The sequence below is a fragment of the Phyllostomus hastatus genome, unplaced genomic scaffold (genome assembly GCF_019186645.2).
Source record: "Phyllostomus hastatus isolate PE091 unplaced genomic scaffold, TTU_PhHast_1.1 phas_scaffold_46, whole genome shotgun sequence".
Classification (NCBI taxonomy): Eukaryota; Metazoa; Chordata; class Mammalia; order Chiroptera; family Phyllostomidae; genus Phyllostomus; species Phyllostomus hastatus.
The window spans coordinates 33449420-33465250 of record NW_025334032.1 but is presented as its reverse complement, the minus strand read 5'-3'; positions in this window follow the sequence as shown (position 1 = coordinate 33465250).

The window sequence follows — 15831 nt, the reverse complement described above, 5'->3', positions numbered from 1 at the left end:
CATGAATAATAAAAAAGATGTCTTCTACTTTTGTGATGGTTTAGTTCTATGAGATGACAGAATGATTCTCAATTTGGCTCTGCCGTGAGTTCGTGCCACCGTGCACTTACTGAGCCTCATCTTTCCCCTCCTTCTAAAAGACAGGGTAAAACTAGCCTATTTCTCAAATATGTTCTTGCTCTGAAATTGTAAATAATTTGTGAAATATAACCTTATAAAAGACTAGAAAACACTGCTTCTTACATCTAAGTTTTCTTAATGCTGTGTCTATAGAGTAGTAAGGGCATCGTATTTAGTTCTAGGTTATATTGCTCCTTAATGAAAAATGCAATAAGAAATAACACTGTTCAACAACGATTTATTTTAGATTCTTGCTATTCCCCGCTCCTATACCAAAAGCAGGGGCAGTTACTTTTTAACAAGCTGAACTCCGCAGTCTCAGTTTCATTTGACTGTAGGATTAGGAACCTGTTTTCTGCACTATTATCTTAGATCCAATAGTTAATTTCTCTAAATAATAAAAAGTGTTTGCCAAGAAGTTATTATTCTCTCTAAATAATAGAAATGTTACAAACATCTTACATGGAGAAATCCTCACTTGATTAAGACTTCTTTTGTACTCTAGATATTTCCCCAAATATTCTGTAAAATCAGATTTTTATTAAACAGTTATTTTAAATACATAATGGTAGCTTTTATTTGGAAGAAGCTACAATACTAAATAAGTACGAACTACCCTAAATTCTGACTGTGATGTTCAATATGGAAATTGAGAGAAAAAAAAAGTGACCTGACTGCTTCGTGAGTATTATCTTAAAGGCACAGAATCATAGAATTGTAAAGATGAAAGTAAATTTTGAAATTATGTAGGCCCACATCCTTACTTCACAGAAGATGAAGCTGAGCTTGGGGCTGCTGTGCCAAACGACAGGGGACAGAGAGGACCTGGACTTCAGGGGACCTAGGGCCGGGCCTCGGTGGGGCCTCAGTTCCCGGGGGGCCCCTACCTAAAGCTCCAGAACCGCAGCTGTGTTGACAGAGCTGAAGTCAATCATGGCCACAGGAGCCAAACTAACTTGAGTGAAACAGGCTAAACTAACTTTTAAGACACCAATACCATAAGCAAAAGGCCAATATATTCATTCGACCTAAAGATGTTGGACTATGAAGGAAATAGGAAAGTAACACTGGTTGATCTGCATACATTTTAAAACTATGCCATTAACGGTGCTCCTTGAGGATTAATAGCACAGCGAAGGATCTTAGTGGCCAGTGTCACTGAACTACAGGAGCGTCTGTCTGTCTTAAAGGAAAATAACTTGAATCCACTACAAGCCTTGCTGTAACTCTCCAACGAAACTGTTGCTGTAAAGGTCACCAATAATCTCCACATGGGTACATGCAATAGTCAATTCTCAGTTCTTATTTTCTGGGTGTGTTGGTAGCAAATGACAGCTGATTACATCTCCTTCTTAAAATATTCCTTTCCAACAACATTTGCCTGGTTTTCTGAACTCACAGGCGGCTCCACCTCTTTCTCCATCGCTGTTTCCTCAGCTTGTCTCTGATCTCAACATCTGCTCCCCAGGTTAGTCCTTGACTCTCTTCTTCCAGCGTCTCCATTCCTCTCCTCGGGCAATGCTTCCCTAAGGGTGGTCCTCAGACTAGCAGTGTAAGCAGGACCTAATTCTTCATGAACGAAGATACACGAGTGGTCCGTGGCACACGAGATGCTCTGCATCATTCATTACGAGAACAGCGCAGGTGAAAAGCACAATAGGGAACCATTACATACCCATTAGAAAAGCTAAAATCGCAAGGTGACCATGCCTACTGTCTGCAAGGATATGAAGCAACTGCAATTTCTCCTACACTGCTAGTAGGAAGGTAAATGGTACAGCCATTTCAGAAAACAGTTTGGCAGTTTCTTGAAAAGTTTAACATACAATTTCTACATGTTTTTAGCTTTTTCATGGCAAGGACACAAAATGCTTACATCCACACAAGACTTGAACCTTTAACTCATGTCCACAAAACCTGCCCTGCCTGCCTCGTGTAGAACTGCAGTTCTCCCCTCTGCCGTGCAGTCTGTCTCCTGCGTCCATCCCACTTTCTGTTACCTAGGAATGATCACCTTAGAGCATTTTAAATGTATGTTTCCCTCCTGACTTTATAGGAACATACACTTTAAGAGTATAGGGATTTTTTCCCTGTTTTATTTATTCCTATATCTCCAGAATCTAGAACAGTATCTGGCATAAGTACTGATATCTGTTGAATGAATAAATGTCTGTCAAGAAGTATCTGAGGAATCATTTATCCTGAACCTGATAGCAAAAAACTGACAATTTATTACTTTCTAGGCTCCCCATTTCTGTTTCTTTATTAAACTGTTGTGTGCAACATAACTGATCAGATTCTAGCTTTCTTTGTAATAATCCTCCTCTAGTTATGATCTCTGTAGGCAACTTGTTAGTCGTATTGATTGTTATTGAGGTGATAAGGCGGCAGTAACATTCATGATAATAGGTAACACTTACAAGGGCTTACTCTGTATGAAACACAATATTAATGCTTTATAAATATTTTATCTTTTAATCATTCTAACAACCCTGTAAGATAAGTGTCGGGCTTCTCAACACCCCACAGGCGAGGAAGCTGAGGGCTGGGGAGCTGAGTAACTTGTACAATGTCAAACACGTAGTGGCATTGCCTGAACTGTGAACTCAAGCCCATATTCTCCAACTAGCTACTGACCCTGTTGGGTCTCTACTTACATGTAGTCACAGCAATTAGATGTTGTTTTTATACATTTAACTTTCATAAAGCAACCTAATTTCTAAGATCACAGAGGAGGAGATGTGTTGAAGGCTGGTACTCTATCCTTTGGTAGGACTAAATGCCCAGAGAGGTACATAAAGTCCCCATGGTCACACAGCTAACTGATGACCAGTCCAGGATGGGAGTCTTGTGGATCCTAAGGACATCTCCTACCTCCTTTCCCACAGTATCACAGTGGACATAAATTATAATTTATCCAGCAAATTATAGGTTTGTGGTTATTTGCCAGATGACCACTTAACCACTTTGGGGGAAAGACTTCTGAATAATTCTCAATTATTCCCAGGAATGCAGCACAGCAAAAGCAGGAAAACAGAACCACACTTGATTTACTAGTGAGTGCCTTGAGGAAAGCAGGATAATTTAACAAGTCAGATTTAAATCTGAAATGCTCAGCAGTGATTTCCTTCTTCCCTTACATATCTAATTCTACTAGAAGGCTGGGAAAATACAAATGTCATTAGTATTTGTCAGTTTAGAGAACTAGAATGGGCTTGAAGTAAATGAGAGGAATTCTGGTAACTGCCTTCAGTTAGGGGCTATACCTGAGATCAGGGTAGTTGAATAACAAAGAATATTTAGAAAAGGGAATAAATGGAGATAATGGGACAGAAAGGGCAGATCCTGTTTTCTTTTATCTTAACTAACCCAAGAATCTAGGAAAATTCAGTATCTCTAACGTGTTTACATTGTGACTTGTGAATTATAAGAACATTTCGATAGCTACTCTAGCCATTTGGCATCATCTTTATACAGTAGATATTCTTCTAGTGTATTGCTAGAGGCAACAATACAAAATCCAGTTGAATTTAGCGAAACAACGTTTTATTAGTTTTCAAGTCTATATAACAACTGTGCAAAGTATTGAAAGACATACAAATATGAGAAAAAACCCAGTTACTATCCTCAAAGAGACTATTTGCTAGTGTAGAAATAAAGGCGTTGGGAGAGTCACCATTATTACAAGAAGTTAATGAGACAGTCAAGTAGATATTCATGTGCTAGTTAAATGAGGACTAACACTCAGGAAAATTTCAAGATATAAATATAAGTTAGGGAAGATCTGCCCAGTTGTAATACTGGGGAAGGATGAGATAAATTAGTTACGGAGAATGCAACAGAGCCAGGAAGAGGAAGCGGAATGGAAAAGGGACTAGTTGTATTTTAAGGTTATAAAGTGAAAGCGTAAGAAAAAAATTAAAAAGCATGTTAAATGGTGCAGAATGAAGATGGGGTTAGTAGTGAATTAAAATAGTTATCTGTGTTCAGCCCACTGACATTACATCTGGGAGAATGCTGAATTACATTCAGGCATCAACCTTCAGGGAACCATCAATGAGTTTTGATAATGGAAGATGAAATAAGCTCTATAATCAAGAATTCTCTGAACTTTAAACCAAATAAAAGGAATGACTTTGCCTATATTGTTTTGTTTTGTTAAGACAAGGTGAGCATGTTACATGTTTTTAAAAAGCCCTTATCATTAAGTTAGCAATGACATAAGAACCACAATGGTGAGTACATGATTGGAATGAGTCAGGGCAGCAATTTAATTCATTTGTGTAGCAGAAGCAAGGAAAGTGGTATTTAGTTCTTAGAAGAATAAGTACAATAGTTTAAAACATATATCCCAGTTGTGGGTTGTAGCTGTGGTTGCTGTTTACATCTATAAAGTTAAAAGGTGAAATAGTCTTATTTGTACCATTTGCTTACCTTTCCTCTTCTGATCCTTGGTTTCAATCACAGAGGATTTGGGAAATGAAAGAGCTCTATACTCTTTAGATGCTCAGTTTGAACCACCCATCAAACACAAAGGCTGAGTGGTAAGAATGAGAAAGGTGATTCGATCAAATTCAAGCTGCACAATCAACAAATCTAAGAACAGTTGATTTTGTCAATTTTGTAAAAATTAAAAATAGAGTACATGTGAAGGTCTTTTAAAGAGGCAAGTAAAAGTGCAATGATAATTTACACAGAAAGACACTTCTAAGGAGAAGGCTTAAAGGCTGTTTGAAAGAATTTCTATCGAAGTAGTACAATCTTGTGTGAAACCTTACGTGGTGTCTGCTTTGAATACATGCTCTCTCAGCTGCTGAAAAAGAATAATGAACAGCAAGAGCCGTTTCAGTACATCACCTGAGGAAAGAAAACTTTTTAATAGTTGGACTTGACAGCATCCTGTGACGGGATCTCATACTAATCTTGGGTCTTCCACTACTGAATCAACCCAGTCTCCTCTCTGATCTTCTCCGAGGTTCTAGAATTAAACCTGAAAATGTGATTCCCCTTCCTGTCCATCTTTCCCACCTTTATAACAGTTTCTTCAGCTGCCTCCTTTTTTCCACTCCCAGAGTCACCGGCGTGTCACAGTTTTTGACTTGATTCTCACACTGTTGCAGTCTGCTGAGTTTCTCTACCTCTTAGCAGGTTTACCTTAGCACCACAGGTCAAGTTCACTGGAAGAAGAGATAGAGTTTAGGGACAAGATCTTTAACAGGAACCAACGCCTGTGACAGTAAGGGGGAGGAAACAGATTTGGAGAGGAAGGAAAACTATGATACAGCCCAATAAAGCCTCACCTAACCATACAAAGCTTTCCACAGGGTTGGCTCTAGGAGTGCATGCATGGGGCTTTTACTCCCCATGCCCCACCTCCCACTCCCTGGAGATCCTTGGAAAACCCCAGCATAGGGGAGCAGGGAGGAGGCTCTTTGTGCTGACCAGACCTCGAAAAGGCTGGCAGCTTAAAACTGGGAAGGACACAGCCTCCACACCTGGGCAACATTCTTGCCTGACACATCAGCCACATTACTTTACTAAAAAATATATTTTAAAAATCTGGTAGTTTCAAGAACATGAATTTTGGAGGCAGAAAGACAAGTATTTGAGTTGCCAAATCTTCTAGTCAGTAGATGAAAATTTCTGGGTGAAATATTTAATTTCTCCAAGACTCCTCTTAGTCACATCTCAAAAAGTGATCTCATACACATATTTGGGTTGTTCTGAGGACTTAATGAGACGAGGAATGCAGATTTCTTAGAATAGTGCTAAAATATAGTAGGAATTAAATCAATGCCCCTGCCCGCCTTGGCTATAGTAACTCAGTAAATATTGTCCAGCCTCTTTTGCTCAAAATATTCTAATCTCATCCCTTTCATGACATTGCATTTTCCTGCTTCTTCTACAACTTCAGTGACATTCTTCCCTATTACCTTTTTGCTTCCAAGCTTTATTGAGCTACATAATTGACATACAACATTGTATAAGTTTAAGGCACACAATATGATGATTTGATACATTTATGCATTGTAAGATGATTACCTAACTTTTCGCTTCTTCATTATTCATGTCTGTGTTTAAGTGTATATTTCAATTTTCCTGCTGGCAGAAAGTTTCCATCTCAGGCCCAACTTCCTCAGCTTTTACTGGTTCAATGATGGTAGTTACATACTGAAAGTTCAAAAAACTTTGTTCTTTATGATACCATTTGAAAATTAATAAGGACAGAGGAAATGCTGAAATGCCAATAGAACCATCATTTTCTTAAAATGTATTTATGAGAAGAACTAATCAAAAAACAAAAAGGGAAACATAGAATGTGAAACAAGTGTAGCTTCAGAAAACTACAATATGCTCTTATCTAGAGTCAGGCCCGAGGAGGTCTTTTTTTATGCATTAATTTTCTCCTCCTCCAGTCTGTTGATCTGCAAGATAAACTGACTTTAGAATAGCTAAATCGGGTCATCAGTTGCCACATACCACTGTTTAAAATATCAGGTATTTTTCTAGGCTGCAAATGATGCTCATAAATGTTTCTTGGTTAATAACTGTACAGTCCATCTCTACTGAACTTCTTATGTATAAATATTGTGACCTTTATCCATTTTAATCTAAACATGTCTTCTCAACATTTCCTATCTATTTGATGGCAACCAATTGTCTGCATTCTTAGAACTATGTCCATCACATCAACTATTCTTCAAGAATGGACTTGACCTCCTGGACTCCAAGCGATTCCTGCTTCCCGTTCGGTCCCACATCATCACACGCTGGCTGTCGTACTCCAAAGGATGACTTAGATGGTTCCTCAGACTCATCAAGACTATACTCCCACTCTTGTTCCCCCGTATCCAGACCAACGGCTCTGTGTGTCTCACTGTGTGTGACACTGAGGACCTCTCTGGCTCTTCCGTTCCATCCTTCAGAGCCTATCCTGTCTAGAATCACCCAAATCTTCTTCAGGCTGCACATTTTCTAACACCCTCTCCCCAGCTCACCCCATCAATCATCCATGATCTTGTCCAAGGATTTGCTCTGCTGTTTACCCTGTTAAAACTCCCTTTCACCTTCTGTCTATTTATCAGTTTCCTTCCAAGCCCAAGAACCCACTGCCAGTTCTTCCTCCCGTGTGATGTTTCACTGGCGGCTCAGCCCACATCACCTCTGTGTTTTTTGTATTAAGCACTTACTGACCATTTATATCCTTTTACATGCAGTTAACGCACTTTTATGTGTCATTATTATCAAGTGCTCTACATCAGTAGTCTCGTAATTATAGCAGCATTTAATGTATATATGGATAATATTTTATTTGTTTTATATATCCATTTTATCAACTAGCCTCTAAATATCTTATGAATGGCCAATACTTCTCACATTTCTCTTATTCTAGGAAGTACTTAGTACAGACCTGACTTTATCATTAGCATTAAATATGCAGAAGGTGCTTAAACACTTGAGTCTGGTCGGTTTCCAGTATAGCCAAGATATTCATGAGCATTTTCAGTACAATTAATTAAATGATACCACTTACACAACACTTTTAATCACGACATGAGGGAACACACTTTCCTTTATTCTTTCTCTGACAATAAATGTGTGTGTATAAGCATCACCTAAACAGTTTGCACTGATGGGAATTAGCATAAAATGTCCTGTTTGGAAGGGTCCTTATATTCTAACCTTCGCTGTTTCTATGAGACAGTGGCTCTCAGACACTAGCATGCATTTAGAATCACTCCAAAGCTGGATGTAGCACAGAAGGCTGGGTCCACCCGGGAGTTTCTGATTCAGTAAGTGCAGGACAGGGCTCGAGAATTCGCAAGGCTGACAAGTTCACAAATGACACCGCCACCGCCCCTGCTGCCGGGGGCCGCGCTTGAAGAGCCAGTGATCTAAGAAATGAGAAACCCAGGTACAGAACCACATTTTTTATCACTGAAGGGTGTCAAAAAGGAATCCGTGGAAAATGCCAACGCAAAAATGCCACAAGTAGAATAGATTTTCAAGAAAGAACAGTGCTCTCCTGTATTCAAATTTTATAACTATTAATTTTGGGATCTGTTTGCAGCCTATCCACCTACAACCAGCTAAAGGTCGGCTGTGACCAAGTCTATGTATTGTCATAGTCAACATGTTAAAATAAATGAATGAATAGTTTTTATTATAATATTTTCAAATAATTGTGTTTGTCATTAAGATATTTTTTCAGCTTTACACATTTGATATATGGGGTGCTAAAAGAAAACAAGTATTATTTACTTGGCCTCTGTTCATAATTTAAATAGCAATATTTTCTTTGGGGGAGTAGTATATATGTGTTCTACATGCACTTAACTTCTTTCAGAACATATATATATACACACATATACATTTATACACAAACACATTTTAAACACACACACACACACACACACACATATTCATCAGTGCAATTGATAGAAGGAAGCGTAGTGTTTGGGTTAGGACTAGCCAGAGCTCTGACCTCTGAGAGATCTGAACCTGACCTCTAGCATACTGGCTGGAAGATGTTAAACAAGTTATTTCACCTTTCTCAGCTTTCATTTCTTCACCAATAAAGTGCAGGTAATAATACCTTCTTCAAAGTCTTACAAGAAATAGAAAAGGTAATGTATGTAAAGTACTTAGCAAGTATCTTAAATATAAATGGCATCTGAAAAATAAGCACTATAACTATTATTAATTATATATTAATTACATTATATTAACATTATGTTAATGCTTACATCATTATTATTAATAAACAGTACCTATGGAAGGTGCTTAGTAAATGTTTGATGAGTAGTGAATATAATAACTCATCTTACTGGAACCTTAAAAATATACCACATTCAAGTCAAATAGATGAGACTTATACCCCTGAAATATTAACATAAGCTAAAAGAAATAAAGCCAATTTCTTGACAGCATAAGCACAGACACAGTGTTTGTGATGGCTGTTTTTCGTGTTTCTGTCCATATTTAAATTTTGTATGCACTTGTATTTAGTCACACTTAGTATGATGTTTCTCCATGGGGCAGGGCTCAGTGAGTGCTGACTGATTACCTACAAACGATTTGGAATACAGAAGGAATAGTTTCTGTTGTGCTATCTTTCAGCTCATTCTATGCGTTTGCCAGGTGTGTTATATTGTCATCCTCTGAGCATGTACATTTCCTGACTGGATTTCTCTGTTCTCTGCTTGGGCAGAAACCAAAGTGCTAACCTGGTGGAATGGAGACAGTGGGGGGACAATCACCCAACACCGTGGACAACCTAAATCCTGATTAGTATTTTCCTACCTGTGCTTATTCCGCTACTTCACGCTTCCAGCTAACTGAGGGAAGACAGCACGGCTGAGTTTTGAACTCAGGTGCCGTCACGAGCAGCAGTCATCTGAAGGGCAGTGCTGAGGGTCCCTTTGAGATAATGACAAGATCACATTTGGATTACAACTTAATGATTCTTAGTAATGGCAGGCTCCAAATTACTAATCAGTGATTTCAGTTCCTGGCCCTCACATCTTGGATTGTATTCTCCAGTCAAATAAAAGAGAACATTCTGGAGCAGCAAAAATAGAAATTAAAATATTTACTCTTGGCCTTTCATGTGTCACGTCAGAGGGCTGGCCCTGCCAGGCGCTGTAAGCCTTCAGTTGCGCTGTAAGCACAAAAGCCAGGCCAAACGACGATGGCCAGTTACTTACATGTCATTTGAATGGCACTGGATTACATGACCCATGTCAACACATGCAGCTACTCTGTGAGGCCTTTCAGTTGTTGGCAAAGCTTGAAATCGTGGTGATGGGGATAAATATGGTAAGTCACAGACTGTAGGGGTTAAGTGTGGATACAAGCCTTGACCTAAGGAGATGTACTGGATGAACTGGATGTTAGGGCGGAATCACCATATGAATTAATTACCTGAGTCCATAGCACCAGCCAACTCCACAAACCCTTGGGACAGAAGAGCCAGCCCTTCCCCACTCACTGCTGGTAGACACAACGCTTGGGTACTTCAAGATCTATCTTGTCCGTAATCTCTCCCTTCTTAATTTGTTACCTGAATTTTCACCGTGAGAATTATCAGTGTATCAGATGACATCAATTGGACATTTGTTCCCAGGGGAAGAGTTAAAAATGCATGCACTGCTCTCTTTTCCATTGTATCCTCTTTTTACAAGTATTCCCAGCCTGTACTTGATTTGGGCAGCCTAAATCAGAGCATGAGACTTTCCACTGTGCCTCCTTAAACTCAACTTCAGTTTTCTCCATTATCGAAATCAGTTCAGAAAGTTGGGGATCCGACTCGTGCTCTAGGACGCAAAGAAAGCTTTAGCCGTATCGAAGCCCTAGACACCTCTCCTCAGGTTATATTTGTCCAAGGATGCTGCTAAAGATGCTGGGAAACGTAGTTACTCACCCTGACTGCCCTTCAAGTTGAAAGCTCCCGGGATACACTGGGTAAACTGCTTCACTGACATGTGCATGCAGTGTGTCTAATACCGCTTCCTCCTCCTTCTGACAACTTTGCCAGAAGATAAAATAAAGCTTGTCCCATGACTTGCTGTTGATGGGCCCGTGTTGGCACCCACAGAGCACTTTTTCCATGTAAAGTGCTCTCTAAGACCATTTGTTCTGGCATGTGCTCTGGAAACAATGCCAAGTTTGCTATCCTGTCATTTGTAGCACTCACCTTTAAAAATAGTTAGCGATACTATCTGTAAGTTCTTTACTAAGGAGCTGAGATGTAATGTATCTGAATCAAGATACCTGCACTCCTTGTTGAAAGGACAAGGGAAAGAGAGGCAGGATGCCAAACGGACTGGGATGTGCTGGCCTAGAAAGCATGACTGTCTGACATTTGCCCCGGGGACAGGCTGAGATTGTGCTGCAGGGGTTGCCAACAGACACTTCTGCTCCTAGTTCTAACTCTTCCTTCTGTGTCCCCTCTCCCTGCTTGAGTTTCTCCTATATGTTGCTCTTGGTTTGAGCTTCAGATACAACTCTTTCACATTACTGCCCTGTTCAAAAGTATATAATGGCTCCTTGTAGTCTGCTACACTTAGCAAAACACATCTATCTATTGGAAAGGTCTCTGAAATCTGACTCAATCTTTAATACTAAATATGATTTCTTCTTATTTTCCCCAGAAACCTCATCTGTTTCAGGATACTCACTTCTTACTATCTCTGCCAAACCCACTCCCAAGAACCCTCCATGATCATATCCACGAATTTGCTCCTGCTTTCCCCTATGAGCATTCCCTTCTACCATCTTTCTGTTTGTTAGTATTCTACCCATTCTTCAAGTCCACTTCCTTCATGGTGCCTTCCTTCCCTTTCCTCCTGAGATTTGAATGTACAAGGCATTTGCTGACAGCTTATTATTCAATTAATATCTTTTTACACAACACATTGCTATCTGATTATCTATATTAATAGTTATTGAATTATCACAACCTGTAACTCATGTGTTTGTGTATATCTTATTGTTTTATGAAGTATATTCTTATCAATCGCATGATAACCAATTTGTGGGCAACTGATGCATCGTATACGACACATTTGTCTCATGCTCAGTTACACTTAGCACCGACCTGCCTTGACTGTTATCGTTAAATACAGAGTAGGCACTCAGTATATGTTTGAATGCTGGGCCACTGGGTTTTCAGCACATTGCTAGGTGGTCATGAGTATTTTTGTACAATTACTTATTTGACAAAACTTCCCAGTCTCAGTATTTCGTGTTGGTGAATCTCTGACCCCAGAGGTCATCTGGAATCTTTGGTTTGCTGAAAGAAAGAACTTGTATAAGGCAACTCTTTAGATAATTGAGATAAACAAACAAAAAGTGTATCATATGTATGTTTGTATGTTAACATGAATGTATTAACATTTCATTCAACTTCTGGGCAAGTAGATCAGTGTGGACTTGAACAAATTCTATCAAAGTCCATCCATATCCAAATCCTTTGAGCACTTTTGTATCAAAAGCATGTTTATAAGCAATGCATTGCATGGGGTGGCTAAAAGTGAGGCGTCTTTATTTATACCGTGATAGATCGAAAACTGCATCATTCTCAGTTCTCCAAATTGCTACTCATATTCAAATGTGAATTTGTTCCTGTAGAGGGTCAAATAATACAAAAATAATAATTGATTTTAGTGGGCTTACACCTGCATCTTTCTAGAAAAATTATGCTTGATTGTGGAACTTTGTATGAACACCATGCACCCTGTCACAGAAAGCTAAACATAACTAACTACAAGTCAGTCAAAAATTAAATTGACATTTTAATCTCTTAATTCTGGCAGGAGAAACCTGCTGAAGCTGTACAAAAATGATGAGTAAATTATTTAAGTCCCCAATTTCCAGAAACTACATGCATTGGTTTCTAATGTGGAACTAAAATAATACTAAAGCTTTCTGTGTCCAGGCACCAAGTGCCTTATGAACAGAACCTCACTTAGTCCTCACACTAAGCCAGTGGGAGAACTGTGACCAGGAGTGAACTGGGACACAGAGAGGTTAAGTAACTTGTCCCAAGTCCCAAAGCAAACAATGGTAGGGCGCTTCATTGCCCCCGAGTAGTCTGGCTCAAGAGACCTTGTGCTCTTCACCATTTCATTATACTGCATTGACGTAATACTTGGATAGTTGCCATTCACATTGAAAAACTAATAATGACTAAAAGAGAAGCTCCCTCTTGCCAGGGAATAAGCTATTTTGATCTTTCCCAGGAAGGTCTAGAATAGGTAGCAGGTACTCCATATAAACTTGTCAAGATAAAATGATTCTATTTTCTCACATATCATATTTCGTAGATTCCAAGAAACATCATTTTGACATTTTAATCACTTACATTTTTACAGTTGTCATCATTTTTAATGTAAACATTTCAATGTGCCTTAAAACTTATACCACTTGCCAGTTACTGTCAGCAAAAGAACATTTGGAAGGTGGTTGCTATCACTTGATACTTTTCGGTAGGCTTAAGAATCAGCAGCAGAATTTGCAGGACAGTATTAGAGGCTCAGAAGAAAACCCCAGAGACGGAAGTGATACGTTTTGTTTTGTTGTTAAGAAATGCTACATTACCATACTCTTATTAACCCAGAGGACTCAACTACCTTGAGTTGAAAGCTATTTCGGAAAAGTCAGAACCTAAATTGGAAGAACTTTCAAGAACATTTTAACCAATCTAGTTTCATTATGCTTTCTTTTGGTTCATTGTATAATGTCAAAATCTGAGCGGACTTTTCCAGCAAGTATAAAATGTAAATTCTCCGTGATACGAGGGCATCGTGTCCTGAATTAATGGCGACCCTTCCTCCTTTCTCAGCATTGTGTGAAGTCACAGTGCCTCTTACATGCCGTGGGACATTGGGGTCAATGGTGTAGGACAAAACACGTTCAAAACACCACCACTCACATATTATTAACAAGATTTATCTATGGATTTTTCCACTATTGGGAGTGATTTGAACACCCACTTTTTTTTTCTGTTCCCAAAAAACCACCCTTCCTAGCATCAATGGCTGCTGTTGTGCAAATGTCCATTAACAGATGTATTTTTCCCGATGAGAAGTGTGGGCTGCATCTGGTTTCCACGTTCTTAACCTAAAGAAACAGTAATGGCAGGTCTGCAGGTGAAAGAGGCATAAATAATTCTAAAAACTCCGACCTCAGGCTTGGGGGCAGAAATGGCCAATAAACGGTAAACATAGAAAGAAAACTACTATCCCTTTGATTTGTCTTTGCCCACTATCAAAAACTCTCACTTACGATACTCTCAAAACTTTCATGTAATGCAGAAGGATATCAAGAAAGTCTTGGCTATCTACGTAAATATACCCACTTTATCCCCCTACTGCTCGCAATAGACATTTTTTTCAAAGTTATGTTGCGATTGTTTTATATTTTTAAATAAAATTCAGTATGGAAACAATAATGGAATAAAATTTGTGGCAAGTCTGTGCCATGCTATTAAGTTCCTTAGGACACATGTTTTACCACGTCAAGAAAGTATGTGACAAGGATGGTAGGTAATTATTATGTAGTCAAATCTTTCCTAATGCAGATCAGAAAATGAAGCATCCATAAAATGATATGGGCTAGTACTTTAATAATATGTTGATAATCTAGTTTGTGTAGGAGCCTTAAACATACCCATTTAAGGTTTAATGCTACTGAAATTTCCTGTCAATTTTTATTTCAACCTGGTATAAAAAATATATTTTGTTGTCAGATTAAATTATTCCGTTCATTTTGCTAAATATGACCTTTCTCGTCTTTAATTAGAAATGTTCTATATGATTTCAGAAATTATAATGTAGACTGAAAGGAGTTACACATTTTTATAGTTATATAGAGGCTTATAAAGTTATTTTACAACCTAATAACAGTAACAGGTATTAGAGTGTTTTATACTGCCTTTTATGTGTCTAATTCAGGTAGTAATTTACTAAATTTACTAAGACATATAAGCATTTCAGTGCAATATTCTCATTAGGTTTTACTATTTTTTCTTGGAAAAGAATGATCAAAACTAGCCACACAAGTGCATTGCCTGAAAGGGAACTCCTATTTTCAGAAACGAAGCACTTTTTGAACAATTGGGAAGTGACTCACCCCTCACGGTTCACTGGCTGCCGGGATTATTGTGACCTGAGGAGGGCAGACTTTCAGGAGAACGGAGTGAACATCAGCACTGACCTTGTTCTTTTACTGAATTTTTTCCCTTCTCCCAGCCCACATCTGTATGAATTCTGTGCAAGGGTCACACATTTACCTAAAGATAAAGTGAATACTGTCTTAATCCGGCAATACTTGCAGGTGACATAGTACACTCATAAGACTTGCTTATGATGATGATTTTTTGAAAAGTGAATGCTGGAATGACCACTGAGCCTGACTGTAATTAGCAATTTTCTGTGACATTTAGCCAAATCCTGGGTACGTGATTACACAAACGGCTTTTCTTCCGTGAAGGTATGCTTCATTTGAGCTACCCAAGAGTTCTGTCTGCTTCTCTGATCGGTGTGTCTCAGACAGACCCCAGGGTGGATTAGATGACCAGGAGAGAAATATTTCTAGATTAAAAAAAAGTGATTAACCTGTGTCTATTCAATAGGAACAATTGTAACCATACTTCATGTGAGGAAAAACTGGATTTTCTGTATAGACCTACAAATTAAAAATAACAACAACAACAGTATTTCCAAAGATGCCCTAACAGCCCCCTCATGGAAGGGATCACACAGGTGTGAACCCACGTAAGCTCGATGGATGCTGTGTTTTAACTGGGGTCTCAAGCATTCCTCCTGCTGCTGCTGGTGAGGAATCTTCGAAACCAGGTGCGGACAGGTGGGAGTCTGTTTTTAATGGCCTTGCCATTTTGAGGCTCTCACGCCTGGGCTTTATCCAAGATTCTTCTCTACTGAGACGGCTGATCTGAGCTGAGGGGTTAGGGCACAGATGGAAGTAAATATGCAACATTTTTGGCATTTTGTGTTTTGTTATTTCAATAAAGGTAAAAACAACACAACTGAAAAGCCCCCCCCAAAAAGATTTGTGCAGTATATGAAGAATGTGCTGTGACTGGTCGAATGAGTCAAAAGTGGTTTGCAAAGTTTCTTGGTGCTATTGACATTTTGGCCAAATGATTCTCTGCTGTGGGGCTGTCTGATGCACCGGGAGACATGCAGC